At 43.9% G+C, this 20,185-nt stretch overlaps 1 protein-coding gene across 1 annotated transcript in view; it reads left to right on the top strand.

The window, feature by feature from the left end:
- The window catches only part of LOC139155790 (transmembrane protein 47), a 132,307-nt gene that overhangs the window by 78,715 nt on the left and 33,407 nt on the right, over positions 1-20,185 (top strand). The window lies entirely within an intron of this gene.

Raw genomic sequence — 20,185 nt, 5'->3', positions numbered from 1 at the left:
ACTGGGGCTGTGGGACCACCACAGCCTCTTCCTCCTCTGAACTCTGCCGGCCTTCGGTCCACGTGGGATCTAGCACCTCGTCATCACCCCTGGCATCTTCTTCCACCCACTCCTCCCTGCTAGCCTTCCTCTCAGCCTCAACATTGCAGTAAGCTGCAGGAGCGGGGATCTGGGTCTCATCATCCTTCCTCGATGATGCCCTGGACACTCCTCTTTCTCCAGCAGAAGCTCTGGGCTATCCAGAAGCCAAAGGTCTGCAACTGGGGATGGGGCAGGTGGACGGCCCCAAATTAAATTGACAGAGAGCACTAGTGGCTTGTTTTTAGATAGAAAAAGGAAATGCAGAGAAAGTAGGTGTTTCTGTGGTTGACCCCAAATTAAATTTAGAGAGAGCACTAGTGGCTTTAGATTACATAGAAAAAGGAAATGCAGAGAAAGAAAGTGGCCCTGTGGTGGACCCAAAAGTACAAGTGCCAGAGGTCAGTAGCAGCAGTGCAAGACTGACCGGCCCCCTTAAATTACTGGAAAGCCCTAATTTATCCCTACTATACTAACCTTTTCAACCCAATCTGCCTGTAGGACAAGTCTATCGTTGACCCGGAGGTCAGGCTCAGTAGCAGCAATGCAAGACTGACCGGCTCCTTTAAATTACTGGAAAGCCCTAATGTATCCCTTCTACAGTAACTTTTCCAACCCAATCTGCACATAGGACAAATCTATTGTTGAGCAATCTACTAATATCCCAGAGCTCAAGACAAGGTACTACTTCTTTGGAATCACATTAGGTTTAAGAATGAGATTCATTAATGTAGTCTCACATTTCTCAACCACAACAACTTTTAGATGAAAGGACTTCAACTCCCATTATAGCTGCCCCGTGGTTGACCACAAAACACATATGCCACAGAGCTCTATGTGGCTTTAATTTAGATTGCTGTGAGCTGCCCCAAGCGCTCGGAGAAGGGCAGCATACAAGTCCAATTAAATAAATAAATAAAGAGAGAGAGAGAGAGAGAAAGGAAATGCACAGAAAGAAAATGGCCCTGTGGTTGACCGAAAATCACATACTTCTGCACGTACCTGAACTATGCAAGTTAGGTTCACCTTTCAGTGGAAGTGTAGACAGGAACTGCAGTCTTGTTCAGGATCAGGAAACTTTTTTTCCTTGGATCCTGGGTGTCAGGCTGGGCACCCAGAACCAAGGCAGGCACTGGAAAACACTGGAACTGTTGAAGACAGGAACTGCAGTCTTGCTCAGGAAATTTTTTTTCCTTGGGTCCTGGCTGGCTTTGACCACAAAATCAAATTAAAACACTGTACAACTGGAACATGAGGAGAGAGGAACTGCCCCCCTGCCCCCTGTCTTTATCTTCTTCTGCCCTGGCTGGATTGCTAGGCTGGTATGACCCACCCACCCCGCCCACACAACTTTTCTTCTTTCTTTAATTTGGATGAAGACAATGTCACAGTTTAGAAATATCAATTTCAGTGAAGCAGCAAGCAGATGCAGCCAAATTGCTCTTCGAAATCTCCCCAACCTATCTCTCCCTCTCAGCAGCAGCAACAGAACTGTCCCTAACTAGCTACTAATCTCTTCCAATGGTGATGAACCTCATGGTGCTGCCTTTTATAGAGGCAGGTCAGGTGTCCCTCTGGACCAATCTAAGCCATGCATCTGACGGGCCAATCACTGGCCAGCAGGACCCATGGCCAATCACAGCCTTTTCTTGCATTTTATGTCCGGAGACTGCATGGCTTCAGCTAAGAAGAACACTTTTGATTGGTGTGTTGCAGAGTTCATGCCGAACGCCGAACTTTTGCACAGACTTTCAAACAAGTGCGGGTTCGGCATGCTGAACACAGCAAAGTTCAGTACGAACCCAAACTGTGCAAGTTCGGTTCGCCCAACACTATTTATATATTTATGCTCCACAGAAAGCCTTACTTTCATTGTTTCAGCCTTTTGTTATTTATTTCAATGACCATCATAGTATATAAATTCCTTATTTTTCAAAGGAAAGGGATTGCCATATTTTTCAGAGAATAAGACACACCTTCCTGCCCAAAAAAGTGGTGAAAATCTGGGTGCGTCTTATACTTCGAATATGGATCTTATACTTTGAATATGCCCTGCCCACAGGCTCCGTGCATTGCATTTTTGGATGGTTCCAGGTGGTGGGGATCCTCACTTCCACATGGAATCCAAAGAACTGCCTTGAGAGCATTCCTAACAAAGAGCAAAGGGGGTGAATGTTTGGGAGGAGTGAAAAAGATGCTGTGCTGGAATCATCCCAGCTGCCAAAATATGGAATCTGATTCCTAACAGAGCAAGGAGTGCAGAAGGGAGGTAGAGGTGGGAGGAGGCAGTGTGGCTGGGGGTTGGAAGTGGAATGCAGAAGTCGGGGGCAACTCAGGTCTTGGGAGAACTGCAAGGGGGCTCATTTCCCTTGTAACTGTAGCAGGTCTGGATTTCTAACTGTGGCAGGTCTGGATTTGAAAGACTCAGGAGTTCTCAAAGACAAGGAGCTTTCCAATAAGATCATTTTAAACAAGAGGCAAAAAACACTGCCGCTTGGGACAGATCACTCATCTAAATGCCTAACTGAGCAAGCGATTGGGATCTCCAGCCTTGGTTTTGATCCCAAGTCGCCTGAAAAGTGAAGATATGGAGGAAAGAGATACCAGGTGGCAGATTTCTCTCTCCCCCAAAATGAAGGGGGATCTGCCACTGAAAACTTCTTATTAAATCCTTTGCTCTCTTTCTGCGGTGACTTGGGTCAAAACCAAAGCAAGAGATAATAATAATAATAATAATAATAATAATAATAATAATAATAATAATAATAATTATAATAATTATAATAATTATAATAATAATTATAATTATAATTTATTAGATTTGTATGCCGCCACTCTCTGAAGACTTAGTTAGGTGTTCAGATGTTTGCTTAGTTAGGTATTCAGATGAGCGTTTTTTTTCTCAGGCCGCAGCATTTTTTGCCTCTTGTTTAAAATGATCTTATTGTTTTAAAATATCTTATCTTTAAAACATCTTCAAGAACTCCTGCAATCTTTGAAATCTGGACCTTCCACAGTTACAAGGGAAGTGAGCCATCTTGCAGTTCTCCCAAGGACCCGAATTACCCCTGACTTCTGCCTCCCACTTCCAAACCCCGGCTGCTGTTTCCTCCTCCCGCCACTCCCTCCTTCCCTCCCTCCCTCCTGCACTCTTTGCTCTGTTGGGAATCGGGTTCCGTGTTTTGGCAGCTGGGATGATCTATCCTAATTTCTGTAGAAAAATGCATAATAAAACAGAAAGTCTGATTAAAGGTTTGAAGAATATGTGCTTTAAAGAAATCTCCTTAGTCTTCTAAATTTTCCTAGTATTACCTGAGGAGACTTTTCTTGGAAAATTTAGTTACTTTATACCTTATATTTCCATAGCAGAAATCTGAGATTTACCTTATGCAATAAAAGTGGATTCTGAAAAATCCAGGAATATCTGCTACTATCTAATATGCTTTATTAATAATACAAAAACAGAAAAGTTTATACAATCATATATAATTACCTATAATTTCTTATTCACATTTCTGTAATCTTAGAAAGCAAAAGTCATTTTTATTGATAGAACAGATAAAAAGATCTGTGCTGCTTGTTATCAAAATCCCAGTGGAAGTGAGGACCTCGCTAATCCTGATGCTCGTAAGCAGAGGCAGAATTCTTCTTTTCTTGTTTTCCTCCCTCAAAATTAAGGTGCATCTTATATTCTGATGCATTTTATATTCTGAAAAATATGATATATGAAGAAATTATTTTTAAGGCTCATATGGAATTTCAAGGATGTTCTTTAGTGTATAACAAAATCACCATTGATTTGGATTTGGATATCAATTAAGTTAGCTAATAATAGTTTTCCCTTCCTTCTTGCTAAATTTTTCAGCTGCGACTTCCTTTCTGTCAATCATATTTTTGCTGGCACGGAAATAGTAAGCTTGTCTGATAAATCAAAATAGAGAGAATGACAGAACTATCTAATCTGCTAGGTGGATTTTTAAAAATCAATTTAAAAGGATGAATATAATTATAACGAAAAAAATCCTACTGCCATCTTCAGTTTCCATTATTTTAGTTAGATTGTTTTTAGAGGGAAAGGAATACATTAAGGTATTGTTATATTAAAGCTGTACCTTCTAATTTTTAAATCTATTCAAACAATAACTTATTGGACCCAAATCAGCATGGCTTTACTGAAGGCAAATCAAGTCACACTAATCTCATTGATTTCTTTGACTATGTCACAAAGGTGTTGGATGAAGGTGGTGCCGTGGATATTGCCTATCTGGACTTCAGCAAAGCCTTTGATACGGTTCCACATAAAGAGCTGATAGATAAATTAATGAAGATTAGACTTAATCCCTGGATAGTTCAGTGGATTTGCAGCTGGCTGAAGCGTAGACATCAGAGAGTTGTTGTTAATGGCGAGTATTCTGAGCAGGGACAGGTTACAAGTGGTGTGCCACAAGGGTCTGTTCTGGGTCCTATTCTTTTTAATATGTTTGTGAGTGACATAGGGGAAGGTTTGGTAGGGAAGGTTTGCCTATTTGCCGATGACTCTAAAGTGTGCAATAGGGTTGATATTCCTGGAGGCGTCTGTAATATGGTAAATGATTTAGCTTTACTAGATAAATGGTCAAAGCAATGGAAACTGCAGTTTAATGTTTCCAAATGTAAAATAATGCACTTGGGGAAAAGGAATCCTCAATCTGAGTATTGTATTGGCAGTTCTGTGTTAGCAAAAACTTCAAAACAGAAGGATTTAGGGGTAGATATCCAGGATATCTGACAGTCTCAAAATGGGTGAGCTGAGTGGTCGGGCGGTAGGAAAAGCAAGTAGAATGCTTGGCTACATAGAAGAGGGAGATTGTGATCCCACTATATAGAGTGCTGGTGAGACCACATTTGGAGTACTGTGTTCTGTTCTGGAGACCTCACTTACAAAAAGATATTTACAAAATTGAACGGGTCCAAAAACAGGCTACAAGAATGGTGGAAGGTCTTAAGCATAAAACGTATCAGGAAAGACTTAATGAACTCAATCTGTATAGTCTGGAGGACAGAAGGAAAAGGGGGGACATGATCGAAACATTTAAATATGTTAAAGGGTTAAATAAGGTTCAGGAGGGAAGTGTTTTTAATAGGAAAGTGAACACAAGAACAAGGGGACACAATCTGAAGTTAGTTGGGGGAAAGATCAAAAGCAACATGAGAAAATATTATTTTACTGAAAGAGTAGTAGATCCTTGGAACAAACTTCCAGCAGACATGGTTGGTAAATCCACAGTAACTAAAATTAAACATGCCTGGGATAAACATATATCCATCCTACGATAAAATACAGGAAATAGTATAAGGGCAGACTAGATGGACCATGAGGTCTTTTTCTGCCGTCAGTCTTCTATGTTTCTATGTTTCTATTTGCAAGGATTGTTTTGATCTTTGTTCCACTCACCATTGTTTATTGAAAACATGTTTTATTTTAGTTATTTTACTTAAACATTTATAGTTTTATTATTTATTTATTTATTTGTCCAGTACACAACATATATTTAAGAGAATAGACATGTAGTAATTTATATAAAGAAAAGGATAGAAGATAAGATATAAAAATAGAGGAGAAGATATATGAAAGTAAGAAAAGATATATGAGATAAAGGAGAGACAATTGTAGTTCTTCAGCTGCTTTCATTCAAGCCATTGCGTATCATCTGTTTGAAAAAAGCTTCAGTTATCTGACAGAATAAGGAGGACAAAAAGGATTATACTAGAGCGGAGGCGGGGGAGATCAAACTGGTGACCCAGGAACCAGGTGTGTCGTGCAAGGGCTATGCCTGTCCCGGTTCCACAAAGGCAAAAAAGTCACAATACACTGTGATACATCACGTGACACGATCAAGTTTGAATGATAATACAAATAATTTTAAACATTCAACAACTTTAAAACTTGTAGTAAACAATGCTGCAGAAGCTGGAAAACAAAATAAACCATTTTGTATCACAGATTTGTTAAGACTGAAAAGAGTGTGAAAGAGAAATTGATTCAGTGATGCCAAGAACATATCAGAACAAAAGTTAGATTGCTATTTTCTGTTGGTTTAGAATTCCTACATAAATAGATGAAACTGCTATTGAAAAGAGAAATTTGTTAACAATTAAAAATGCTTCAGTGCCTTGAGATAATTGGATTTTGCTAATAAACAAGAATGGTGGGTTTTTTTCAAAATATTTATTCAAATGTCTACATTTACAGTGTTAGTATCAATCAGGGGTCTGCAACCTTAAACACTCAAAGAGCCATTTGGACCACTTTCCCAAAGAAAGCAAAACACTCGGAGCCACAGAACCAGGGTGGGTGTGGCCAACTTGATACCACTCACTCCCACTGAGTCACATGACCCCCCCAGCCATACCTACTCAGGTTTTGTGGTTCTCAGTTATTTTCTATGGGAAACAGGTATGTCTTTTTCCTCTTCTCTCCCTCTCTTTCTTTCTTCCTCTCTCCCATCTCTTTCTCTTTGCCCCCTCTTCCTCCCCCATTTCTTTCTTCCTCCCCTTCTCCCTCCCTCATTTTTCTCCCTCCCTCTTTCCCTCATCGCTCTTTCTCTCTCCCTCTTTCTCAAAACTCTTTTTCCCTTTCTTTCACCCTCTTTCTTCCTCCCTCCCCCTCTCCCCCTCCTTCCCACTCCCACTCCCTCCCTCTCTCATCCACCCCGTCTCTCCCTGTCTCCCTCTCTTCCCCCTCTCTTTCATCACAAAGTCACTCATTCATCATGTAATAAGTATAATATCCAGCCATAGTATTAAAAATCATAGGAGCTGTATTTTATCCTTTGCAAAGAGCATCATGGAATTTGGGAGAAAGTATTCTAGTGTAAAAATGAATAGAAAATATGGATTGTTGTGTTACAGATTTTATAAATCTCTGCCTCTCTCCTTTCCCCCTCTCTCTTTCCCTCTCTCTCGTTCTTTCCCTCCCCTTCTCTCATTCTCTGTCATTCTCATTCTCTCTTTCTCTTTCATTTTCCCCCACTCTCATTGTCTTTCCCTCCCCCTCTCATTCTCTGTCTCTCTCATTCTGTCTGTCTCTCATTCTTCTGTCTCTCTTTCTCTCTCCCCCTCCCTCCTTCATCATACATTTTGTGATGTTTTAGAAAAAATAACTGACTGACTACTGCTGTGAAGAAAATGAAATGAATTATAGATATAGAATTAAATAATTTAAAAAGACCATTTAAATCATCAATTCCTTATTCAGTGCAGGGATCAAAATTAAAGCATCCTTAAGATGGTTATTCAGCCTTTGACTGTGCTCACCCAGAAAAAGAAGTTCACATTTCCTTGATAAATAAATTAATTGTTCAAATGCTGTTTCCACCAGGTAGTGTTTCCTAGTATTTATTTCTAATTTATGAACAAATAATAATAATAATTATTATTAATAATTTATTAGACTTGTATGCCACCCCTCTCTGAAGACTCGGAGCAGCTAGTCTGGGAAAAGCACCAACTCGACCTAGTTGCATTCTTTAGTGATAATAGCAACCATTTATCATTCAAGAGAATAAATCAGCTCACTGGAATCTAGGACAAACATCATCCAGCAAAGAATGTCTTTTAGTAAGGCAGGAATCATGTTTTTGAAGCCTTTTTCAGGCACCCATCCCATTCGAACACCTGTTTTATGAACGGCGTTGAAACCCCACACTCAATTACCCCAAATCCTTAGCTTTTATACTGACTGGAAGTGACATCACACCCCAAAGAGGTAAAGCTATAAGCTTATTTCCTTTTACTATGCAAGTCCTCTTGCCTTCTCAGAAATATCCTACATCTAGCTTCTAATAGCTGCCCTGAGGCTTCAGAGAGGGGCAGCATACAAATCTAATAAATAATAATAATAATAATAATAATAATAATAATAATAATAATAATAATAATAATAATAATAATAATAATAATGGGCTATCCACTCTAATGTCTTCCTCATCCTCCAACTGAGACCACTCTCCTATTGTTATATCAGACCCCTCTGGTAGTTCCTTGGGTTCACTCAGGTCATTTCCCCCCTCACTATCACTCTCTGCATCAGCTGGCAACCCCACTGGCCCAGGGTATCAAAGGGGCCTGGCTCATCCTCCTCAAAATCTGACATGACCAGAGGTGGACAAGGAGTGCTCACAACAGTACCATACTTTTTTGTCTCATGCATTGTGATGATGATAAGAACTTTTGACATCTTCCTGTTTCACCTACTCCGTTTCTCCTCCTCCTCCATCTCCCCTCTTTGCCCTTTCACCTGATACCAAAAAAAAAGCTTATTACAATAATATAGCATGGCTGCTAGAAAAAAAAAAGGAATTTTGGGTGTAGTGGTGGAACATCTTCCTATTCCATCTATTCCCTTTCTCCTCCTCCTCCTCCCCCATTTCCCCCACCACCTGTAGGGGGAGGAGGAGTAGGAGGAGAAAGGGAATAGGTGGAATAGGAAGATGTTCCACCACTACACCCAATTTACATTTTTTTTTCTAGCAGCCATGCTATATTATTGTATTAAGCTTTTTTTTCTAGTATCATTGTCACATTTTCATTTTTATTTCTTTTCATAAGTTAAAGACTTTGTATTTGTCTGCATTTCATTATCTTTTCAAACCTTTCTTTTTGGATTTTGTTTTACTTGCATGATATCAAATGTGACAATATTTAAATATTTATTTATATAAATATATAAATATATAAATATTTATTTAATTCAAATCATAAGGATAATTCTGCAGCACCTCATTCAATAGACATATATCCACCCAATCATTTGATGAGACATTGAGGAATACTGTTCAAGTATTTCCAGAGTCCACACAGAGTCCAGCAAGAGTTGGGCGACTTATAAATCCAACAAATAAGTAAAATAAATAAATAAGTACAGTGATACCTCGTCTTACAAACGCCTCATCATACAAACTTTTCGAGATACAAACCCGGGGTTTAAGATTTTTTTGCCTCTTCTTACAAACTATTTTCACCTTACAAACCCACCACCGCCGCTGGGATGCCTCGCTTCCGGACTTCTGTTGCCAGCGAAGCACCAGTTTTTGCGCTGCTGGGATTCCCCTGAGGCTCCCCTCCATTGGAAACCCCACCTCCAGACTTCCCTGTTTTTGTGATGCTGCAGGGAATCCCAGCAGGGCAAAAATGAGCGCTTCGCTGGCAATGGAAGTCCGGAGGTGGGGTTTCCCAGCAAGGGGAGCCTTGGTAAAATCGCAGCATCGCAAAAATACAGAGGTCCAAAGATGGGGTTTTGAGGACTTCGGTGTTTTTGTGATGCTGCAATTTCACTGATGCTCCCTTCGCTGGGAAACCCCACCTCTGGACTTCCGTTGCCAGCAAAGCGCTTGTTTTTGCGATGCTGGGATTCCCCTGCTGGGATTCCCCTGCAGCATTGCAAAAACACTGAAGTCCAGAGGTGGGGTTTCCCATGGAGGGGAGCCTCAGGGGAATCCCAGCAGCACAAAAACGGGCACTTTGGCTGGCAAAACTGGTGAATTTTGGGCTTGCACGCATTAATCGCTTTTCCATTGATTCCTATGGGAAACATTGTTTCATCTTACAAACTTTTCACCTTAAGAACCTCATCTCGGAACCAATTAAGTTTGTAAGACAAGGTATCACTGTACATGTTTTTGTTTAATGAACCTGCCATCTAGTCCAAGCTGGCGGTAATGGCCAACACCCCAGAGTATAGGCTCAGGATACAGAAAAATCTAGACAGACTTGTACAGTGGGCTGAAATGAACAAAATGAAGTTCAATGTAGAGAAAAGTAAAATCCTGCAACTAGGCAAAAAAACCCTCAAAACATACATACAAACTGGGCGAAATCACACTCACCATAAGTGACTGTGAAAGGGATCTTGGAGTCTTGGTGGATAACCAGATAAACATGGGCCAGCAATGTGCAGCAGCGGCTTAAAAAGCCAACACAATCCTAAACTGCATGAACAGGGGGATACACTCCAAGACCAGAGAGGTAATAATACCACTCTATAAGGCCCTGGTCAGACCGCACCTGGAGTATTGCATCCAGTTCTGGTCACCACACTTCAAAAGAGATATAGAGACTCTGGAAAGGGTGCAGAAAAGAGCAACTAAAATGATAAGGGGACTAGACCAGGCCATACGAGGAAAGGTTGCTGGAACTGGGCATGGATAGTCTAGTAAAAAGAAGGGCTAAGGGGGACATGATCGCTGTATACAGGTACTTAAGGAGTTGCCACGGAGAGGAGGGGGTCACACTATTTTCCAGGGCACCAGAGGGCCGGATGAGGAACAATGGTTGGAAGCTGACCAAGGAGAGATTCAACCTGGAGATAAGGAAGAACTTCCTGATGGTCAGAGCGATCAACCAGTGGAATAGCCTGCCAGTGGAGGTTGTGAACTCCCCAACTTTGGACATTTTCTAGAGGAGATTGGACTGTCATTTGTCTAGGGTGCTATAGGATTTCCTGCTTAAGTAGGGGATTGGACTTGATGACCTGTAAGGTCCTTTTCAACTCTAATAATAAATAAAAAAAGAAGTAAAAATAAAATATTTAACTAGCTGGCTAATCGGAATTCCATGGGCCTTTTTATCACTTTCCCAATGTCAAGATGTACATGTTTTTTCTACAATCTTTCAAGATATTGATAATCATAATTAGTGGTTTCTATTTCACCAAGTTCTTTCTGCCACATCTTTCAAAGATAGGAATAAAATGTGTCCTCATCAAACCATTTGATTCTTTACCTATTCATGCTCTGATTGATAGGGGACTTCAGGATGGGTCATCTGTAGTCCTCTAGCTGTATGACTATATTGACCAACTGAAGACATGCCTCCCTGGTCATGTTCTCCAGTTTTTCAATGCAGTCTCAGCTCTTGGACATAAAATCTTTAGCTCCTGAGTTTAAACTACTGTAGTTGGTTTGTAATTTTTGTTTTTTCCCTGGTAGAGAATTCTATTTTTCCCTCTCCCCTCAATGAACAGAGCAAGAGGGGAGAGCTATTTGCAAGGAAGGATTCAGGTTCATCGTAGCACCCTTCCCTGGCTCCTTCACCAGCTGATGAGTGGCCAGGGCCCTTCTAAAGTATCGGCCAGCAATCGGTGCCTTGCTGATCAACGTTGGTTGTGGTGTGATACTCAAGTGCTCAGAGGGGGTAGCTTTTCCTCCCCCTACTTTTTCTGGCTTGAAACAGATGGTGTTGAAGCTGGGCCAAGTGCAACAAGTTCACCAGCTTTGGAAGGAGGCTACTAAGGTGAGAGCAGGTGCAATAAGTCCACACAACTTCCAATTCCCAGGACAACAGGCAGGTAAGGGGCCATTTGGCTCTTCATGGAGGTGGATGGGAGCCAGGAGTCTCAACCAGCTTGTGGGCATCACAACTTGGATTTCATTGCCACATGGTGGTGGCCATTTTGAATGAGGGGGCTGCCATTTTGGTATCAGCTTCATTGTCACATGGGTCCAGTGTAGGGGTGTGTGTGCAACTAATCTTTCCTCTAACATTCTGGGATGGAGGCTCTGCATACTGGATTGGTTTTAAAGAGTTTTTTCTACTCCTGCCTACAGTTCCTGTTGGCATCTGTTGGACATCCAGGCAATCCAGCTAATGCATCAGGCAATCCAGCTAATACATCCAGGCAATCCAGCTAATGCATTAGAATCAATGGGGGCTAGGATTTTACTCCCACCTGTTTGTCATCCAAAGATCCTCAGGAGGGTGGAGGGCAATCATAAATCTCAGTGGGCTCAACAAGTACCTGGTTTATCGCAGGTTCATTCCTCTCCTCCATCCTTCAGGGAATCAGGGAGTGAGATTTCCTAGCCTCCATGGACCTTATAGAAACTTACCTTGATGTTTCTCTCTGGTCAGGACACAGGCAGTTCCTGAGATTTTGTTATGCTGGGCACCATTTTTAATATGCCATCTTCCCATTTGGCTGGATTTGGCCCCCTGTAACCTGCATACGGAGGGACAGGTATGCTCCCCTGGCCCTTCTGTCCCAACTCCTGGGGAAGATGATCTCCCACTTGGACATTGGCTCTGGACTTTCACACTTATTACCTACAAGGGTTCCTCCTCCCCTACCAGAAGGGGGGGCAGGACACCTCTCAGTTGAGGGTTTGGATGCCAGCCAGGTTTCTTCATTCCCTGCATTGGTGGGGGTCAAGTGCCCTCTCCAGGGTTGCTTCTTCAAAGACCAGGACAGGTCGATGATTTTGTCAGAGATCAGTCTGCTATGATTGGGGGCCCACTTTGGGATGAGTGTCACCCCTTCACAGGAGCGCCAGCACAATAACAACTGGCTGGAACTCATGGCAGCCCAGTTGGCCCTGATAGCCTTCCAACAGGACATCAGGGATTGCCATGTCCTCCTCCTAACAGACAATGTGTCCACAAAGGTCCACATAAATCAGCAGGCGGGCACCTAGTCCTTTCTGCTCATGGAGGAATCAGAGGCCCTGTGCAGTTGGACAAATGCCAACCTGTGGTCTCCCAAAGCAGATCACATTGCAGGGGTGGTGAATGTTCAGGCAGACTGATTGAGCAGGACTCACAGCTTCTCCACAGTGGGTGTAGCTACTCTCCTAGGATGGAATGACGCCAACCATAGCCTATAAGGACTGAACCTGAAATCATATAAATAGGGCTCCCTAAGGATCACATCCCCTCTTTTGGCTCAGTCCCTAGCCATAGGATACGTGCATCTCTCCCATCCTTAAAGGCTAGCCACTTCTGAGATGAAAAATCTTTTTTCTTCAAATTCATCAGTGAGTACCAGGGAAAATAAGAATCATCAATAACATCTGCCTCCTCTGATAACATGTGTCAGTTGAGGTGGGCGGTGGGCCGGGGCCCTGCCCTGAGGGGACAGCCGATGACAGCTGTCAAAATTTTAACTATCAATTGATTCTGGCTGTGAAAGCATTATTGACTTTGGGAATCACTGTTCGAGGGGAGAGAGTTTGGGGATCACTGTTTTTATCATTCCATCAAAAGCTGGAGGGGAGAGAAGCTCTTTACACATCTGGTTCCAGTCTTTGCCTCATCAAGCCACAGGAGTCAAGCGCTCAAGTGGCCATCTACCTCTCCCTCCAGCTGGGTCCTCCATGGCCTAATAGCTGGATTGAATCAAAATAGTTTTACTGAGCTTGAATGATTTTTGCCATTGTTTACATCTGCAGTTTCCTGAAGTTGCTGAGATTGTAGCAGCTACAGGGCCTTAATCTGACAAGAATCGGCTGTTTTTCAGTTACGATGGCCATTTTGGATAAATTATCAACAGGTAGCCATTTTGAACACATTATTGTGCCGGTGGCAATTTTGCATACATTAACTTGCCATTGGTCATTTTGAATCTCATTATAATATATTAATCTCCTTAAATGTGACACGTGATTGCTGGTGGAGCAGAGAAGCAGCCTAACAGCCATTCATTTCTGCTAATAATAATAATAATAATAGCAACAACAGAGTTGGAAGGGACTTTGGAGGTCTTCTAGTCCAACCCCCTGCTTAGGCAGGAAACCCTATACTTCTTCAGACATATGGTTATCCAACATCTGCTTAAAAACTTCCAATGTTAGGGCATTCACAACTTCTGGAGGCAAGCTATTCCATTGATCAATCATTCTGTCAGGAAATTTCTCCTTAGTTCTAAGTTATTTCTCTCCTTGTTTAGTTTCCACCCATTGCTTCTTGTTCTATCCTCAGATGCTTGGAAAATAGGTTGACTCCTTCTTCTTTGTGGCAACCTCTGAGATACTGGAACACTGATATCATGTCTCCCCTGGTTCTTCTTTTCATTAAACTAGCTATGCCCAGTTCCTGCAATTGTTCTTCATATGTTTTAGCCTCCAATCCCCTAAATAATCTTTGTTGCTCTTCTCTGCACTTTTTCTAGAGTCTTAATATCCTTGTTTGCATTGTGGTGACCAAAACTGTGGCTTTACCATGGCATTATAAAATGGTATTAACACTTCATGTGATCTTGATTCTATCCCTCTGCTAATGCAGCCTAGAACTGTGTTGGCCTTTTTTGGAGACTTCCGGGGTGGCGCTATGTCGGAGCAGAGCAGAGAAAGCAATTGTGGTCTTTGCCCAACTTTCTGAGACTTGGATTGCCAGTTTAGGCAAACGATTATTCTGGAGGAGATCGTTACTATAAAGGGGATAAGCTGCTGCAAATGAGGAGAGGTGCTTTTCCCCATTGCAGCAGGTGGAACACCTGAAATTCAAGCTTAGAAGAGATCAACATGATGTGCAGATCCTAAGACATAGTGGTTTAACTTCAAAAAGAGGAAGCACTGAGATTGATCGGTAAACTTCTCTGTTGGACTTTATCTGTGTGATTTCGATATATTTAAGATATGGAGAGTCAATCTCTAAACACTCCCTTGAAAAGACTGATTTGATTGGAACCTAGGGAGGCTCAGAGATTAACCAGGCAGCATTAAGAGCAAAGAGCATAAAGTTTAACAAAGACTTTAAGCTCTAAGTGCAAAACAAACCAGATCTTGAACTTTGGAAGAAATATAGGATATAGACCAGCGTTTCCCAACCGGTGTGCCGCGGCACACTAGTGTGCCGCGAGACATCATCAGGTGTGCTGTGGCGAGAGGCGGCGGAGGAGAGTGGGCGGATAGGGCGGGCAATGGGGCAGGGCGGAGAAGCCAGGGGCGCGTTTGGCCGGAGGCACCTACTGCCGCACCTCCCTGCCCCTGCCTCCCCACGGTGCCTCCGGCCAAACGCGCCCCTGGCTTCTCCGCCCTGCCCCATTGCCCGCCCGATCCGCCCACTCTCCTCCGCCGCCGCCTCCTGCCTTGGGGCGAGCAATCCGGGAGTCCGGGACTGTGTGGCTTTGCGCCATGAAGAGAAAATGGCCGACTTTTCCCTGCTGCCGTTTTCTCTTCATGCCGCAAAGCCACACAGTCCCAGACTCCCGGATCGCTCGCTTCTCCGGTCAGCAAAGCCATCTGCCCAGGAAAGCGCCATGCTGGCCGGAGAAGCGAGCGATCCGGGAGTCCGGGACTGTGTGGCTTTGCGCCATGAAGAGAAAACGGCAGCAGGGAAAAGTCGGCCGTTTTCTCTTCATGGCGCAAAGCCACACAGTCCCGGACTCCCAGATCGCTCGCTTCTCCGGCCAGCGCGGCGCTTTCCTGGGCAGATGGCTTTGCTGACCGGAGAAGCGAGCGATCCGGGAGTCCGGGACTGTGTGGCTTTGCGCCATGAAGAGAAAGCGGCCGACTTTTCCCTGCTGCCGTTTTCTCTTCATGGCGCAAAGCCACACAGTCCCGGACTCCCGGATCGCTCGCTTCTCCGGTCAGCAAAACCATCTGCCCAGGAAAGCGCCGCGCTGGCCGGAGAAGCAAGCGATCCGGGAGTCCGGGACTGTGGCTTTCGGCCGGGCTAACGGGAGGCGGCGTGAGGCCGGGCGCTGGGGACGTCTGGGAGGGCGAGGAGGCTGATGGCTGCTGCGCACTCCACTCTCTCTCCGGCTCTCTCTCGCTCTTTCTTTTTCTCTCTGTTGCTGGCGTGGTGAACGAGAGAGAAAGAGAGAGAGAGAGAAAAAGGAGGGGAGAGAGAATGAGAGAAAGAAAGCAAGAGAAAGAGAGGGAAAGAAAGCAAGAGAGAGAGAGAAAGAAAGGGGGGAAGGGGGGAGAGGGAAAGACATAGAGAGAGGGAAGGAGGGAGAGAGAAAGAGAGCAAAAAAGAGAGGAAGAAAGAAAGAAAGAGGGATGGAGAGAAAGAAGGGAAGGAAGGGAGAGAAAGAGGGAGGGAGAAATAGAGTGAAATGGAGGAAGAGATTTTTTTTTGTCCAAACTTTTCTTTAGCCCCCCGCCCCCCCCCCTTCAGTGTTCCCCAGAATTTTGAAAACATGAATAATGTGCCACGGCTCAAAAAAGGTTGGGAAACACTGATATAGACTATTTGTCTCCTAGGAATATTGCCATTAACATAATTTAAATTTAGAGCTAACCTGGAGCTTAAGGCAGTCCTATTCCGTTCATACAATCAGCTGTCAGACGCAGGAGACAGCAGAAAGTGAGGAAAAGATGGGAGCGAGCATGACTACCCAGACCTGCAAGACGACATCTTGGAAGAGACCCAAGAAGGAGAAAGGGATTGGAGTGATTGGAGAATGGAACTGGAGAAATCGGAGATTTAAACTAGAGTCTTCTTTCAAAGCAGAGATCTGAATGTGTGAACTTGAGAGAGAGAGGGCAGAGAAAGGGGAACGAGAACAGAGGAGAACATCAGGCACAAGAGAGGATCTATCTGTCAAGAGAAGGATTTGAACGATGGGAAATAGAGTGGCTCTGAGGTAAACTTTGTGATCAGTGGACATTGACTCTCTTCTAGGATATTGATATTTGAACCATTTGCTGGACCTTGCTGGATTCGTATTCTGACTTCTTCTTTTTTCTGGACCTTTATTTTGAATACTAAGTATTGATAGTGATATCGGCATGGAAATACACTGGCAAGTGATTGGATTTGATTGCTGATATTTTTCTTGTGCGCTTATTATTTTTTTCTTTCTTTTCTTTATTCAACATATTTGAATTCTATATGACTTAAAATCTATCTAGAAATTACCGTGTTTCCCCGATAGTAAGGCAGTGTCTTACTTTCTTTTTACCCCCAAAAGCCCCACTGTGTCTTACTTTGGGGGTATGTCTTATATTGTCCCGGGCACCGGGGCCGGCTCGTCTTCGGGCTTCGGCGAGTCAGAGGGAGGGCATTTCAGCACACAAACGCTTCGAGGAAAAGGAAGGGACGCGGTCGCCCCCCCTCCCCTGCCGAACCTTTCCTTTCGGTCTCCACCCCCCCCACCTCCACGCCGTCTTCTCTCCCTCCAATCACCCCCCCTCCATCCCCCCTCCCCCCTTCCAATGGGCTATTGGACATGGCCAAACCCTGCACCTCCCGCGTCTCGTGTCCTCGGCGGTAGCGCATAGAAACACGTTCCCAAGCAGGAGCAGCGGTGGCAGCGGCAGCACCAGCAGCAGCAGCGGTGGTGGCAAGGAGAGGAGCCCTGCCTCGGATACGAAAGGCGGACAAGGGCGAGCGAAGCCGAGTGACAGCAGCAGCACCTCAGGGGCGAGTCCAACGAAGGGACTCCAGCTTTCCCTGTATTCCTGGAGCTGCCGCGCCTGCCTCTTTCCCTTTTTTTGCCGGTTGTGCGCGCCACTTGTGCACGCCGTGTGTGGTGTGGCGAACGAGAGCACCTTCACAGCCCCTCACTCAAGCACACAGCCAGGCTGGGCCAGAGCACCCTCAGGCTTCTTGGCGCAGGATCCCAAGATGGCGCGTAAACGCCAGGAGGTCCGAGGGGAACATGAGGGTGGGTGACGGGGGAGAGAGAGAGAGAGAATCTTCGCTCTTCCCAGCTGGGGAGGCTACTGCCGCATTCCCCTGGAGCCTTCCCGACACCTTGTTGCTCGCTGCTGCTGCCGCCGCAGCCATTGCTGCAAACAGACACCGCGCCACACCACACATGGCGCGCACAAGTGGCGTGCACAACCAGCAAAAAAAGGGAAAGAGGCAGGCGCGGCAGCTCCAGGAATACAGGGAAAGCTGGAGTCCCTTCGTTGGACTCGCCCCTGAGGTGCTGCTGCTGTCACTCGGCTTCGCTCGCCCAGGTCCGCCTTTCATATCCGAGGCAGGGCTCCTCTCCTTGCCGCCACCGCTGCTCCTGCTTGGGAACGTGTTTCTACGCGCAAAGCCGGCGGCGGGAGCGGCGGGGTCCAGCCCTCTAGCCGGCGCCTCGCCAGCTATCCGCCGCTTCTTTCTTCTCCGCCTCGCCTCCGCTACTCCCGCCGCCGCCTTTTCTCTCCCCACCGGGCAAGAGGCCGGGCGAGCAGGCTGAGGCGCTGGAACTGGGGCTGCCTGTCCTTGGCGTGAACGGCCGAGGAGTCCTTCTTATCCGTGCCGGGTTTGGGAGACTCTCCTGGGCGCGAAGCTCCCTCGCCAGCGCCGCGAACTGCTCCAACGCCTCCCTCGCTTTTAGTACCGTGTTTCCCCGAAAGCAAGACATATGTCTTACTTTCGGGGTATGGCTTATATTAGCCGACCCCCCTGAAACCCCCCATATGTCTTACAATCGGGGGGGTCTTACTATCGGGGAAACACGGTATATATAGAAATTTTAATCAGAGTAAAATTATTAATCTTTATAAAATCATATTTTCCATTTTTATATTAATTGATATTTGATAAGTGATTGATTATATAGGACAAATTAATTGATTGAAGAGATATTACATATATTGATATAGGTTTTTTTAGGGATTTGATATTTGATATCTAATAATATACAATAGTTATTGGCAAAGTAATTGAATTGATCTGTGAAATTTGATGGTAAATTTAAAGTGGATGTGATAACCAAATAAGTTAAAAAAGGAAAGGAGGTGTATATGAAGGAGTGCAGAAGAGCCTGGAGTAATTTTTTCATTAAACCACAAATGTCTTCAAACACAGTTACAAAGACAATTCAAAAAATTGTACCAGGGACAGCCTCTCCACTACCAGCTTGACAGAAACAAAGCACAGAGGTAACAACAATTGAAAAAGAACAAATAACTCCCTCCTTACAGTCAATGCAGGCCACCTTAGACAAAATAACACAGTTCATGGTAAAATCCAAGAAATTATAGGAAAACACCATGAAGAAATGAAAGGAAATTTTGAGGAATTAAAAGGAGAGATCAAAAGATTAGAAAGGAAAATAGACAATACTCAAGAAACAGTAAATGAACATGGACATAAAATTAAAGAAATAGAAGGAAAAACAGAGAAGGTTGAGAAGAGACAAGGACTAATGGAAGAAAGACCAAAAGAGGTGAACAGGGTGCCATAGTTCAATGAGAGCTCGAAAAATCATCTCACTATTTAAGATTCCAGAATGTGACCGAAGAAAAAGGAGAAAATATTTTGGATTTAATGACAGAATTTATTGCTGAAATCCTAGAATTGGAAAAAGAGGAAGTTAGACATAATATAGATGAAGTATAAAGAGTCTCAACGAATTACATAAGAAAACACTGATTATCAAGAGAGGTGCACATCAAATCCATTAGAAAATCTATAAGAGATTGATGATGATGATGATGATGATGATGATGATGATGACAACAACAATAATAATCATTATCATAGCTATAATCCCGCTGTCACTCATCCTACAGAAAACAAACCTAGGCTACCAAACTGCTAGGAATTCACCAAAAATTTCACACCTGCTATATATGGATGACCTGAAGTTGTACGGAAAATTAGAAACTGAGATACAATCACTAACCAACACTGTGCAAATCTTCAGCAATGACATCAGCATGGAGTTTGGCCTGGATAAATGTGCCACAGTGACACTGAAAAAGAGGAAAATCACTGAAAGTGAGGGCATTGAAATGCCAAATGGTCAAACCATCAAGTGCCACCAGCCAGAAGCCTAAAGATTCTTGGGCATCTTGCAACTGGATAATATCAAGCATGGTCATGTGAAAACTGTGATCAGTAAAGAGTACATCCAGAAGACCAGAAAATTTTTGAAGAGCAAACTGAATGGTGGCAACACTATCAAGGCTATAAATGCTTGGGCCATACTTATCATTAGATACACAGCTGGCATAGTGAACTGGACTCAAGCAGAGCTGGACAACTTGGGCAGGAAAACCAGAAAATTAATGATGATCCATCATGCATTACACCCCCGCAGTGACGTTGACAGGCTGTATTTACCAAGGAAAATAGGCAGCAGAGGACTTTTGCAAGTGAAGCAGACAGTGGAAGAAGAGAAGCATGCATTAGCTGACTATGTGAAGGAGAGCAAAGAGTCAGTGTTGATGGAGGTCAACAATAGGAAGCTTCTCGAGGTGAAGCAAACTAAGGACTAGTACAGAAAAACTGTAACTCAATGTCATATGGACAGTTGGCGGAACAAAGCATTGCAGGGCCAGTTCTTGGAGAAGATTGAAGGCAAAGTGGATAAAGAAAAGACCTGGTCATGGCTTACAAGTGGAACACTCAAAAAGAGGACAGAAGGACTAATACTGGCAGAACAAAAACAGGCCATTAGAACAAA

Source organism: Erythrolamprus reginae, unplaced genomic scaffold, assembly GCF_031021105.1.
Source record: "Erythrolamprus reginae isolate rEryReg1 unplaced genomic scaffold, rEryReg1.hap1 H_6, whole genome shotgun sequence".
NCBI lineage: Eukaryota > Metazoa > Chordata > Lepidosauria > Squamata > Dipsadidae > Erythrolamprus > Erythrolamprus reginae.
Note: the sequence above shows the minus strand (reverse complement) of the source record. Positions and strands in the feature narration are given on the sequence as shown.